At 35.9% G+C, this 15020-nt stretch overlaps 1 long non-coding RNA gene across 1 annotated transcript in view; it reads left to right on the top strand.

Moving 5' to 3' along the window:
- The window catches only part of LOC129528124 (uncharacterized), a 46148-nt gene that overhangs the window by 17052 nt on the left and 14076 nt on the right, over nt 1-15020 (top strand). The gene's annotated exons all lie outside the window — the stretch shown is intronic.

Genomic DNA, 15020 nt, shown 5'->3' with positions numbered 1-15020 from the left:
ACAGAAAGGAAGCAGAGTACCATAAGGCAGACGCCCCCTTAGTGTGGCAAATAGGACTTCATTCCCTACAGTCACAAGGTCAAGGGATAGTGATGTTGGTCCCTGATGACCCATGAAACCTCAAATTCTCCACTATGCCCTCGTTTTCTCGTACTGAGTCATGCCAATGGGAACAAGTGTGTAGACATTAGTAAAACTCATAGACCCCCCCTCATGGTCTAGAGGACTTCTTAATTCAATGAATGGAAAATTAAGTTTAGATGAATAAAACCTAAGACTCACTGAATCTTAGAGATGTCATAAGAACAGGGGAAGAAGTAATTTCAGAGGGCCATGAATAATACTTGCATTTTGACAGGAAGTCCAATTCGATTCTGATATTTTCATGTAGAAATGTTTTTAAAGATCAGACTGTAAATAGAAAATACATCACCTTGTGAAAGAGAAACCCTGATTTTTGTTAAGAGAATGAACTAGGCCCTAGAAACTGTGACTTTAAGCTTTGGCAGGATAGAATGACCTATTTTTCATGGTTTTTATTAGGGAAAATTCCTCTGGAATTGTACAAGTATACTTTTGGGGAAAAATATTTTTATTTCTACGTATCAGCCTCAATCAGAGGCTCAATGCTAAGGCAGTCCTCATTTGTATACTAAATCAAGAAAAACATAAGCACTAAACCCAAATTATTGCATTAACTTTTGAAAGGGATATAAAATATCACAAAATTTGTCCCAGGTTCTAACTGTGTTCAAGCATTTCTAGTGTATTTTAAATTATACATATTAATTTTTAAAAAAATTAAAACGTTTAGCAAAAATGGCTATATTAACTTATTACAGGGAGAAATCGAGGTCTATTCCTCGTAACAGAGAAAACAAGCTAAAATTATAATTTTGAAATTCATACTTCCTATAATTTCAAATTGCTATTTTTACTTTCTGTTTATATTGTAGTGCTTGAATATTCGTACTTCATAGGTCCTTAGTGTATTTCTTTTTCAGCTTCCTAAGTAAAAGGCACTGAGTAAGCTAAGGGGAGATTTAAATCTAAGGGAATAAAAACAGGCCTGACCTTCCATGGATCTAAGGAAAATGGGTATACAAGTCACCAGCAGGGAAGGGTGAGTGATGCCCTTCACATTCCTGAGAATAATGACACATCTGAATGGAATGCAAATACTCCAGGTGAAGAGGCTGTTCAAGTAGTGACAGGATAATGCTCTCATCTGCACTTCCCATTTACCCTCATGATTACAATAACCCAATGGCAAAAGCCAGCTGGCTCATGTATCAGCCTAGATTTGTTCTTGACTCCTTTTTTTCCTTACTGTAATATATGAAAAATGGTATAAAAATAGAGAACAGAGACCACAGTGACATCCCACACAGAAGCTAATTTATAAATTATCATATAGTTATTATATAAATTGAAAGTGGCCAGTTCTACAAACAGATGCAATTAAAAGGTGCCTATATGATTTAAGACAACAAAGGCTTCCCCCTCTTTCAACAACACTGTACTCTAAATATCTATCTATTGTGTGGGCACATGATCCAGCTAGACAATTACGGAGCTCCTGCACATTTCCACGGTGGTGGGTCTAGGAGTTGGTTTGTGACCAAGCATAGCCAATAAAGTCTTCTTGATGTGTGGGCACTAGATGAGATCTTACTTCCGTTTGAATCGTGAGTCCGATGACAGATTTGTGCTGCGAGTAATTATCTTTCCTGCTATATAGGGAAAGGCTATATGAAAATGAAGCCAAGACATGGGGATAAGCATGAAATTGAGAGAAAGAAAGTCTTGAGGGCAGAGCTCCTACATCTACATGCACCTTTGGATTCCCCAGTGACAGAAATGTTTTACCATTTTTTCCAAAAGCCAGTTTGAGTTAGATTTATTTTGCTTGCGATTGAAAGGGTATTAAAAACTTTAAAAGAATTCAGTCGCTGATGCTCGGTAACTTCCCTTGACAAAGCTTTTCTTTATGTCTCTTGTACGCTTCCCAACCTGGGTACTCATGTAATATTGCAGATTTGGGATTGACAATAAAAAAAGATAAGATTAAAGATTTATATAAGTTATAGTTTTATTTATAATTCAGCCTGAAATTGGTTGCACAAAGAGTAAATGCTTTAGGATTTTAGAGAGGGGTAGATAACTGGGAGCAAATGTAATTCAAAGAAGGCTTCATGCAGGAAGGAAACAAGGACCTGTAATGAAGGGGAGGGGTTGAAGAATAGATGGTGAGGAAAGAGAAGAATATTGCAGGTGAGGAGAATAAGAGAAACAAAGGCACAGAGATGGGAGTGAGTCCAATGGAAAATGCCCTGGATAGAAGGATGAGGTTGTAATTGGGCTGGTAGGGAGGCGTCGTTATATGACAAACAGATTTGGAAACCAGGCAAAAGACTTGTGATGTGGTGTGGTAGGAAATAGCAGCCCTTGAAAGTTGTGACCTGATAAAAGGGGTGTTTCGCAAATATTAGTGCTGCTGTGATATGAGAGAATGGCATAAGAAAGTCTTGTTAGGAGGCTATTTTCAGCGGTGCTATTTGAGGGAACAATATGAAAACTTGGATTTAAATTGAGGCAGTGAGAATGAAGACAGAGGTGAGAGGGTATAAAGACATTTAAAATGAAAAATAAAAATCCATAGGATATGATTGGGAGGATGAAGTGTGCTTGGAGATGGTTGACTCAGAGTTTTACATTCTTGGTGTCAGGATATATTCCTACTAAATTGTAGGTAAAAGACTGGAATTGGATTCTAGGATGTAGTGAAAATGGGACTGGGCTTATCAATTGGGAGGAACTCCAAAGAGAAAATAGCAACCAGAGAAAGGATGATGAGAAGGAGAGAGGCCGAGAGAGGGAGAGAGACCCACATTCAAGCAACATAGAAGGGGGCAGAGAGAGAGGCACAGGGCAAGGCAATGGCCAGAATTATGGGGCAGAAGAAGCAAGAAAAGTCAGAAAAGCAATAAAGAAGGAATGTTTAAAGAAATAGGATAGAGATCTACATACAATACTGTCATCTTTAAAGAAGCGGTCCCCAAACTTTCATCATTAGTATTTCCTATAGTAGTAAAAATGTTTTGAGCCTGCACCAAAGGTATTTATTTATTTTAAATCACTTACATTTGTATTCTACTTATTCCTGATTAAATAACATACAAAAATTTGAGTTAAGGAAGAAATTAAAACATTAAATAATACTTTTACAATTCTAAAGCAAACATTTCCCTCCCACTAAAATAATAATAGTAAGAATAATATTAATATTTTTAGTAAAAGCATTGCAGTTTAAATTTTTATAATAGAATTTTCAAAGATAAAAATAAATAGAGGTAATACTATAATTACCCTCCATGGAATCATCATCCAACTTTAAAAATCTATAACATTTTGTCAATCTTGTTCATTTACCCATCCCTACTACTTGATTTTTTGTAGGGGGTCTAGAGTATTATAGAGCAAACTCTAGACATCATTTTACCTATAAATATTTCAAGATGTATCTTTAATTTGTAATAAATTTTAAAAATAAACACAATGTTATATCACACCTAAAATTAGCAATAATTTGTTAATATCGAATACCAGTCCATATTCAAATTTCCCTAATTGTCTCAAAACATTTTTTAGAGTTGGTATATGTCCAAACCAAGATCCAAGCAAGATCCACTTAGTGTTTAGTTGTTGTGTCTTGTCTCTTTTAATTTACAAAAGCTTTATCTTAAATATATATATATATTTCATTTGTTGTAGAAACCAGGTCATATTTTCTATAGAATATCTCATGTTTGGATATGAATTATTGCTTCTTTATGTTTTGCTTAATTTGTTTCTCTAGCTCCTTATTTGCTATAAACCAACAGTTAGATGTAGAAGTTGTGTCTTTTACTATTGGAATATACCAGAAGATACATATCTACTGACCCACTTTTAATGGTCATTTTAGATTTTAAGATTTATCAGTAGGCTTATGTATTTGAAGCCTTATTCTATTCATCTGTTATAAAGAACTATTTTACCTAATGATTTTAGTATCCATTGATGTCCATTGCTTAGATACATTATTTTGGGGGCGGGGGGATTGTAAATTGTAACTTAAAAAAATTCTATTCCTCCTTCTGAATTTACAAACTAGAAATCTTCTATAAAAGGAATCATTTGTCAACTACTGGTCATCCCAAAATACGGTTCATATAAGAAAGATAGAACATTGTTTGATAATTTCCCTTTGTCATTTTTTCAGAAAATTGAGGTTTTTAAAAAAATTATTTAATATCATAATGAAGTATAAATTCATGGATTTTTATATATTTTATGTTTTAATAAACTTTAGTTGTTATTATATTTGGTGCTCAAAATTATCACATTGCTGGTGAAGCAGCCTCTCCAATTTGGCTACTAAGTCTTTTTATTAAAACTCATTAGTCTTTACTACCTTTTTTACTGTTGTCTCCAAACATAGCACCCAACATCAACAAGGTGGCCAAGTTCATCTTGTATATATTCTGCTCCAGACCTACAAGCAGCATTTTTCCAAGGATCATTGATCCTTTTTAGTGGGCAACTGTATTTAGAAATCACAAGCTGTGCAGTAAGGGTGTTTACTGCTACTGGATTATTAATTCTTCTGGGAATTTTTTACTGGGAGAAGCTATAAGTGTGTGAGTGTATTTGTGTGTATGAAAGAAAAAAGTAACTTGTAAATACATGTTATTTCTAATTCTAATGTAAGAGTAGAGGGTTTTTATTTACATCTTTGGTTATATAATTTCTCTTGCTGAAAATCTTGATTATGAATGGAATTAACCTAATTAAAAGCTTTTAAATTTTGTTTACATTTATGAATCACATAGTAGTATCATAATTCCAAGGTCTGGCCGTGGGTTCCTTTAATTTAATACTTCGTTCTAGTGGTGTTCACATGAAAAATACATGAAGAACTAAGCAAAATCTTTAATGATACACTTAATAATCTATTGTTCAAATTTTTCAATCCTATCCACCAATTACAAAGTTATTTGTTAAAATTCAGTTTGTAAGTTTACTTTGTCCCCAATGTTAACAAAACTGTCAACCAATTGTGCACTCTATGTCATATTCCATATGTATACATATATTCTACATATATGTATTCACATAAAACATACAAACACATTTATTTCGAAGACTTTAAACACATTAAAATTATATTTTCAATTATTTTTAGAGTGCAGATGTAAAAGTGTGTGTAAGTGATATGCTTACAATATTTTGGGCACCAAACTCATATAGTGATTTCACATATAATTATATAATAATTTCTAAATTTCAGTTTCAATATGCTTTCACCATAGCATATATTTCCTTTGAAAACAGCTGATTCATTTTTCTTTTTCTTTTTCTTTCAACTTCTAGTTTAGATTTGGGGGTACATGTGCAGGTTTGCTACCTGAGTATATTGTATGATGCTGAGGTTTGAGGCACAAATGATCCTGTCAGCCAGGTACTGAGCATAGCACCAAACAGTTAGTTTTTCAGTGCTTGTCCCCCTTCCACCCTCCCTCTCTCCTCTAGTAGTTCCCAGTGTCTATTGTTCCCATGTTTATATCCATGAATACCTGATGTTTAGCTCCCACTTGTAAGTGAGAACATGTGGTATTTGGTTTTCTGTTCCTGTGTTATTCTGTTCCTGTGTTAATTTGCTTAGGATAACAGCCTCTGGTTGCATCCACGTTGCTGCAAAGGACATGATTTCATTCTTTTTTATGGCTGCATAGTATTCTATGTGGTATATTACCACATTTTCTTTATCCAATCCACTGTTCACGGGCACCTAGGTTGAGTCCATGACTTTGCCATTGTGAATAGTATTGTGGTGAACATAAGAGTGCATGTGTCTTTTAGGTAGCACTATTTGTTTTCTTTTGGATATATACCCAGGAATGGGATTGATGGGTTGAATTGTAGTTCGCTTTAAGTTATTTGAGAAATCTCCAAAGGGCTTTTCACAGCGGCAGAACTAATTTACATTCCTACCAATAGCATATAAGTATTCCCTTTTCTCCACAGTGTACCCAACATCTGTTGTTTTTTTGACTTTTTAATAGTAGTCATTCTGACTGGTGTGAGATGGTATCTCACTGTGGTTATGATTTGCATTTCTCTGATGATTTACTGATGATTAGCATTTTTTCATGTTTGTTGGCTGAGAAAGCAGCTAATTTCTTACTCATTATTTAGAAGCCACTTTTAACCACTTAAGTTTTTATTTCTTATCTCTGTAGTTATGTTATCATCAGCAAATTGTCATTACAAAAAAGATCAACTAATATGAAACACTTGCCTCTTTGTAAAATACAATCTCATTAACAATAATGGAAATAAGTCCATATTTCAAGTAGTCCTCTTCATGATATTTTAATCGCTCTCTTTGTTGGTTCTTATTAGGTTTATACATTAATTTTGTTATGTGGTACAAAAAATAGTTGAAACTAAAAGTAGAAATGTCTTCTTTGCCATTTCCTTATTTCCTATTTTATAAACATTGCTTTTTTTCAACCTGTGGTTTCTTATAAGAAATGTTTTTAAGGTACTTATATTTTTTGTGAGGGTTAGTTTATGTTAAAAACATGATACGATCTATAAATCTACCTTGATAGGCACACAAATTATAGTTTTTGTAATATGGTGGAAATGAGTAATTGCATGTGAGTAGCATGATAGCTTCATACTTGCTGTGTGTATAGACTTACACACATATGACATTTTTATATTAAATATCAATGCCTACTTCCTTTAATGTTATTATAGAATACAATATATTAATAGAAATTCTAATATTTTTCCCATGCTGCAACTGACTATTGCTTACTTCTTGGGTGCGTATACCTTGCTATGGAGATTCCTCCTTGAAGGATGAGACACCTTCAAAAAGAAGAGAAGTTTTAATAGCTGGTTGGTGATGAAAGTCAGAGTCCAGTGAGTTAATGAGAGAATGAGAAATGAGGCAGAAGATTTTAGATGACTTGTGGCAATGAAGAAGGAAGAGGAAAAATAAAACTCTATGGTACTCGGAGAAAATAGAATGTAGAAAATTCCTCCCACTGACAAGCTTAGGGAGATTTCTGCATTTGGAGATTGAAGGTAAAGAGAATATGTAGACTGTGGATTATCAAATAAAAGGTTAGTAGAGGAAAGAAGAGGGAGAAGAGGATTATGTTAAGATCTGTGGAGAAAAGAGTTTACCTTTCATGACTCAGAGAGGCATGTTGGAGAAGCAGACCAATAAGAAAGCAAGCTTGCAACTTAACAACAATAGCAGCAGCAACAACAACAACAATAATAAATTTCCTTTGGCTTTGCATTCTTCAGATAAAATCAGTGGTGAATAAAAATTTTATGGAGAATAGAAACACAATGAACATTTTGAGTAGGGAATGACATGAGTGAAGCAGGTGGAAAGAAGAATGAACTGGCCACAGACAATGTGTAGGATGATAGAATGAAAAGGGAGAAATGAGTTTGCACAAGCTCAGAAAAAAAAAAAACTTAAAAAAACCAAACAAACATGGTAACAGGAGAAGAAATGGTGAAGGTGGGAGATTTTGGCTGCAGCAAAGAGTGACGTTAGTGGCCGATAATGCTTGGAAGAGTGCAATCGAATATGATTCTTCCTTTATGTGTTGTATTTATCCTCATTGGTCTGGATATCTGCTTTTCTGAAGCACACCCATGAGGGTGTGACCTCAGGGATATTTATTCAGATTCCAGGCCTTCTCTAGCAGAACTACACAAAGGCTAAGAATATGTTGTAACCACAAATTCTCATTTGTATTCCTAATGAACATGTTTTGAAGGACACTTTTACCAGCTAATGTTTTTTCAATCTTATTCTAAACTCATCTATCCAACTTCCTCATGAAATGTTTATGCCATAGTATTTAAGTTCGTAGGTTGAATGAGACATAATCTGGATGACACAAAATCTAACCAGCTATTTACATGATCACAAACAAGCACTGGAATCAGGGAAGTTACCTTATGTTAACATTAAAGTAGCTTGCCAGCAGAGCCCAATATACAATAGCAGTGTATCTATTTTCTTTTCAGTAGTTGATGGATTTTGAAATTTGTCCCTGGCTTCAAGGATTATTGTCAGAGTCCAAAGGTGAACTTATCTATTATTTCCATTGGTGTTTGGGTGATACATGGCAGCAGGCATTGGGAGAAAGACAGAATGCCTATTGAACTCTCTGAGATGCTGCTGAGTCTAATGGCATAACCTATTTTTTTTTATTAGAATGTAAAAAACATACTCATATCTGAATACAACAGCTAAGAAACAGAACGCTTCTCACTGGTGCAGATTCTTACTGAAGGGAGTGAGAGGACAGTGCGCTTTTAAAAGTACATTGTTCTCTAAATTAATAATGACTTTATATTCAGCTTTAAATAAATTATATTTTCAGAATAGTCAAAACCTATGAAGTTAGTTTCATTTGCCCTTGAGGCTTTCCAATTTTTAATAATTGGAGTTGAATTCATTTTGGGATCTGTTAATTTAAGTTCTAATGGTCAAATAATTATTACTTTGGAAAATCAAGAGTCCTGCATCTTCGTTATATTTTCACCAGTGATTTACTCACTAACCTTGATAATTCACTTCAGCTCATTTGCCATATGTAATCTCTCTTTTCCTGTCAAATTTTTGTTAATGAGGATCATTTCCATAGAACTCCTAGAAGGTTTAGAAGATAAATGGAGTTTGGGTTGAAATGAGAAGCATATTTTTTGCTGATAAAGATTTCTGTAGTGGCTTTGAGTATGTACCAAATATCATTTGCATAGAATTGCAATGAGCTACGTAGCCATATTTGTTCTCATGGTTACTTTTCTTCAAAAAAAAAAAAAAGCTGAAGTGTTTCCTGTATATATTTCTAGCAGTCCTATAAAATGAGATGTGATTCTCTTTGAAATGAGGAAAAGGATAAACTTATAGATTACTTATGAGCTTTCAAAGAATCCTCATGCTCTATTCCTGACATGAGTTCTTGTGGTTTTATTCTTATTGGGTCCAGAAATAAAATGTTCAAATTTATTTTGTCAAAAGATTTCTTGGGCACTGAGATAAGAGCAAGGTTGAGTCTCTTATCAGTGGGTCTTGTCATATAGCTCTATGGTACACTTAAGTTAGCTGATGGCAGTCTGTTATTTATGATGATGGTTTGTCTTGTGTTTGTGCAGCATTTTATGAATTAGCCCAGTTTTTTTTTTGGCATTTTAAAAATGGGCTTTGAAATGGACTTAGATAAAAAATTGGTGAAAATAGTTCCTCAATGTGTGTTTTTTTTGCTTTCTTTTATTGAAAGGGTTTAGAAATGACTTCCCTCAATATCTGGTTGGGGAAATTTCAGACTATGCTTACAAGTCAAAGGAAATGTCTCTGAGCATAAATTGTGTCTACTAGGATTTAAAGGTCTATTTCTAATATATTATTTAGAGCACTTAAAAACTTTATCAAAGTCAAATCAAATCTAAGGGGGAAAATGCAAGAACTTACTTTGGTAATACTGAATCTAAGAGAAGAAGGCTTAGGGCAAATAGACAACAGGTTTAGTTTGGTGATTCAAAACATTTTTAATATCACAACTCTACATTTACACTCACACATGCCACATTAATCCTTCTTATACTGTGGTAGTTAGTCATGAGAATGCTTGGCCTTCAGCTTGATGTGCTATTTTCTTCAAAAACGCTCTTTCTTGGAGACCCTTTTTGATGTTACTGTCTTCAAATGTCCAGATGTCTTAGATTTTTCATTACATCTTGATTGTTCTCCTCTCAAGTGTAAGTTTGTTGGTCATTTACTGACTTCACAAGTCCTTTTATTTTCATGATCATTGCGTTGACAGGAAATAAGCCACTCATTAGAATTCTGAGACTTTTCTATAATTAAGCCCTTCTGATTAGATAGGCTGGACTTTTAATCTATACTCCCTTGTTATCTAGGCCTGCTACAGCTCTTTTAAAAGTTGGTCTTATATATAATAGCATATAAAACAACACTTCTATTCTGAAACTGATTCAATTTTTAACTTACAGTATTTCTAATGCGTAGTATTTCATACTTCCTCTTTTATCTTGTGAACAGACTCAGACTCTAACTTACACCTATTAATTGTCGTTTATGTGTCAGGCCCTGTATCTGACACTAGAAATAAAAAGAAATTAGAGCATCTAACCTCAAAGAGTTCATAGTCAAGTATACTCCACTTTGCTTTCTGTATCTCCAAGATGTGTAGGAAAACATCTAAGCAATTTTTACCTGCACAACAGCTCAACAGAAGACAATTGTGTAGGGGAATCCTCACATTCTAATTTTAGCTTACTTATGCTTTTCTGCTGAGATTTTATTTTGCAGGACATGGAGTAAATGAGCCTGTCTAATACTTCCTAAGGATTCTCTTTTTTGAAGGGAAATGCTTCACACAAACAATCAGCTACACACCTAAAAGCCATAGCCTTATGGGAAGGGATTAGTCATAATTGTCAAGTCTGTTCCTCTAATTTGGTGGCATATTCAGAGGCTCATGGGAGATTGTTCAGAAATCCTGGATGGGATCAGTTAGACCATTTTTTTTAGCAAAGGGAGTCTCTGCTGAGCACGCTGTAGATATCTCATGAAAATCAGAGGGGATAGAATTGTTCTTGGTTTTTTTAAGAATGAGAAAAGGGTACTGTTATAAGAAAAACATACAGACTCCAGGTAGACTAACGCCATATGCAAATAGTGAGCACCAGGAGGCAGCTAGAACATCACAAGGAGCCCCATAGCACTTCCTTTCCCCCACAACCCCATTGGTGGACTTTTCTAAGGAAGGCAAATCGATGAAGCATGGGGTGTAGAATGGGGAAGTTTACAGTGTAGTGGGGCTGGCTGTTGAATGTCAGCTGTGCCAACCTCTCTCAGGCAGTACCCCACCCAGAATCCCCACTATTTTTATAGAATAGAAACCCTATTCTCCACAAATGAAGGAAAAGTCTTACAAAACTCTCTTATATATACTTTTCTTATGAAAATAAAACAGTTTCTGGTACTTAAGTTACACCGGAGAATTCCCAAAGCGTCCAACACGCTCAGCTCAAAAGAGGCTTTCCCTTTCCCAGATGGATGCAGCCACATTTGTGTGACTTAACCAGGATGAGACAGAAATAATTACCCCTCTTATCTATCACTGTAGTGGCTTAAGGAGAGGGCCCATGGGTCCCCACCTCTGGTGCAGCTAGATAGTCATGAAGCCTCCAATCACCTCCACCATGAGATAGGTATCTTCCACATTTAGCAATTCAAGCTTCTGCAGCCACCCAATGGATTCATTTTGCTTGCCTTCCAGATAGAGCTGATTTACCAAGACAGGGGAATTGCAATAGAGAGAGTTTAATTCATGCAGAACCAGCTGAACAGGAGACTGGAGTTTTATTATTACTCAAATCAGCCTTTCTAAACATTTGGAGGCTAGAGTTTTTCAAGGATAGTTTGGTGGACAAGAGAATGGGTGTTGCTTATTGGTTGGAGATACAATATAGGGGTGTGGAGAATGGTCCTCTTATGAGCTGAGTCATGCTTCTGGATGGGGCCACAGAACAGTTGTTGGTGGGTCTGAGTGGAGCCATTTGTCAGCAGAAATGCAAAAACATGAAAAGACATCTCAAAAGGCCAATCTTATGTTCTACAATAGTGATGTTAACTGCAGGAGTAATTGGGGAAATTACAAATCTTGTGACCTACAGAATATACACTGGTAATCATTTCTGTCTACACCTTAGCAGGGTTCAGGCTCTTCTCATCCTCTTAACCAGATGGTCTTTCATTAGCTTTCCAAAGACAGTTAAGTTTTGGGGAAGAGCCATTGTCATTTAAACTAAATTTCTCCCAAAGTTAACCTGGCCAAGCCCAGAAATAACTAAGGGCAGTTTGGAGGTTAAAGGCAAGACAGAGTTTGATTAGATCAGATCTCTTTCACTGTCATAATTTTCTCATAGTTATAATTTTTGCAAAGGCAGTTTCACTTAAGTTTAAGATTGTGTTTTCCTCTTTCTTGTCTTTATCATTTACCCCCACTGTTCTAGGCAACTGCTCTTAGCTCTAGTGCCCCTTCCTCAGGGATGGGATTTTCTGAGTCCTTACCATGGTTTTTCTGTTTTCAGGGAAATCCAACCTGAGATGCTAGGTTGGCTCTGGGAGAAGTATCCAAGGCCAGGGACGGAGAGGCGGTAGGAAATGAGGACTTCATAGTGCAGTTTTCTTGTATATTTTTAGAAATCCCCTTGGCTTTTCAGGCCAAAGTGCTGCTGTACCATATCAGCCTTTACTCCTTCCTGTACTAATTAGTATTGAGTTCTCTCTATCAGAGAAATCTGTGGAGCTGACTGTGCAGTTCCTCCCATAGCATATCATCACTGTTGCTAGTTTTCACCAGATGATTTTTCTTCAGCTCAGTAATTAGTTCTCTGTGTTTGTAGAAAATGGTTTGGGGATGGTGGGATCAGAGAGATGACCTTTGTCTGTGTTGTGGAGAGACTGCCTTCCTGGTGGTTCAAAGACGAGGAGAAAAAATGTTCAGAAATTTTGGCCTTGGTTTCATGGAAGTCAGATTCATCATGGCTGTGTCACTTGTTTTTCTAAATAATAAAACCATTTAGACATACTTTTCATATATTTTTTTAACAAGTATCTTTCTTTGTTTATAAAATAAGAAGTCCTATAAATGTGCAAATGATATTATACTTGGAAAATAAATGGATGTGCTAGGTACACTCTACTGAGGCCCATTTATCATGCTGCTAACTTTTGGAGTAGGTTAAAAACACCCAAATGATTCTAGCTGAATTGTGTTATCAGTCTTTCACTTATTGAAAATAATGCATTTAAAATTATACATTTTTCAAACAGTTATTATTTGTTATGTCCTGTGCTACCCATGCGAGTCATTTAGCTTGGGCAAAACTTTTAACTTCTCTTTGCTACATTTTTTCCTTTCACAAACTAAACACAATTTTGTGATGATTAAATGAAGAAATGACACTCCAATATCTGGACATAAAATAGAATAATCAAAATTAGGGGCACAATGAAAAGAGCTAAGAGATTTCAGAAGCTGAAGATGTAGAGGGATGGGCATAGGGAAAGGTTTTGTAGAAGAACTGTTTTTGTGCTGGACCTTGGAAATAGTTTGGTCATGTCAAGATGGGGGAAGGGTACCAATGGAATATGAGTGCTGAGAAACAGGACTGGGGAGTGTAGTTAGTTGGGCTAAAGGATGGCAGGAAATAAGCACTGAAAAGGGAAGCTTAAACCAGATTATGGAGGGATTTGGATGCCAAACTAAGAAACATGGATTTTGATTCAGAGATGGTATTTGATAAAATTGCCTTCAAGAGCTAAGTTAGATTTTCCTCTCTATGAGCTGAACTAAAGCAACCTGTCACAGGGTGTGCAGGGGTTATCTGGCACAATTCTGATCCACAGCGATTCTTCTTATGACCTGTTTAGCTTGGGAGAGATGTGCCAGGAAGAGATACATTTCTTTCTCTCATTACCCAAGGATAAGTCCTCACTGTGGCAAGACCCCTGGGTTGGGAGATGATTCTATATCATGTTTATTAGGTCCCATTAACACTACACCATATTAGTTGTTATACAAAGCACTTCCAGCAAGGCTGGTTTACAGAAATGTCAAGTCCCTGCTATTATCCACATGAAGACCCTCCTTCCTGGCCCTGCACACAATCACTGCCTTTCTGTGAGTAAGCAGACGCTATAACTGGGCTTTGTGCTATGACTTTCCCTTGCTGGAGCACAACGGCAGATTAGGTTAGCAGTCTTATTGGCCCTGCAGAAGATAAGAATCCAGACACAGACTCATAGTAAAACGCCATAGCGCCCAATTGTCTTTGCCTTGGCTGATTTAAGGCTATTGACCCACTTCGTCCCCATTTTATAGGAACATGAATTTATCGTTGATCTTCCATGTGGACATATGCTTTTCTCTTATAATCAAGGTGACATAAATCCCAAAGAGAGTGAAATTTATTCTTTTAAGAGAAGTTATAGAAATTATAACTTTCCATGAACTAATCTACAATTCTAATTTGCAGACAGGAAATATTAGATGACATCGTCAGTCTTCCAGCCAAGGGACAATTATTCAATGTTTACTTCAAAGCTTGGTTGACTACAGGCTTTAAACAATTGCACAGCCATCAAACATTCCCCTGCTGAGGACTGTGTCCCTTTCTGTCACTATTGATGGATTTCTCTGTCAGCATCAAGATTTGCTTGTGCCAGACCCTAATGTAGAGGCTGGTAATTTCATGATGACTTCCAGGCCCTGTGTGATATAGTAAGCTTTCAGCAGAGGTAGCTCTTAGGCTGGAGAACTATAGAGTAATGAATATACTTGACATTCAACAAATATTTCTGGGTAACTACCATGAGCCAAACATTTAAGTGCTAAACCATATTGTAATGGCCTATGAAATTTGGATTCCTTTTTAAAGTCAAATATTCACATATAAATACCTTTTTAAACAGAATCATAGATTTAGAAGTGATTTTAATATTCATGAGACAGCATTCACCACGAGGCATTCCCTGCCTACCCACCTCTCTATCCAATATTGCAGTTCTAGCCTGAGAACTCTCTCTCCAGTCCATATACCTGGATTTTGTTCAATTCTTCATAGATACCAAGAAATGGCCTTCCTCAAATCTTGCACATTGTTTCTTTTCCTGGAGTGCTCTTGCCTATCTGCCTTCTACCAGCTACACCAGCTAACCCCTATTCTACATTTAGGCTGCAGCTTTACTGCAGCTCCCCTGAGGAAGCATTCCCTGATCTCCCAAGACTCATATCTCTTTAATGTATGTTCTTTGATCCCCTTGTTTTATATTCTTAAATATTTTTTCCTCTTTCAGAACTTTATACACCTATAACAATTTGTTTTAAATCTGCCATCTG

Source organism: Gorilla gorilla, chromosome 19, assembly GCF_029281585.2.
Source record: "Gorilla gorilla gorilla isolate KB3781 chromosome 19, NHGRI_mGorGor1-v2.1_pri, whole genome shotgun sequence".
NCBI lineage: Eukaryota > Metazoa > Chordata > Mammalia > Primates > Hominidae > Gorilla > Gorilla gorilla.
This window is presented reverse-complemented; position numbering and strand designations above follow the sequence as displayed.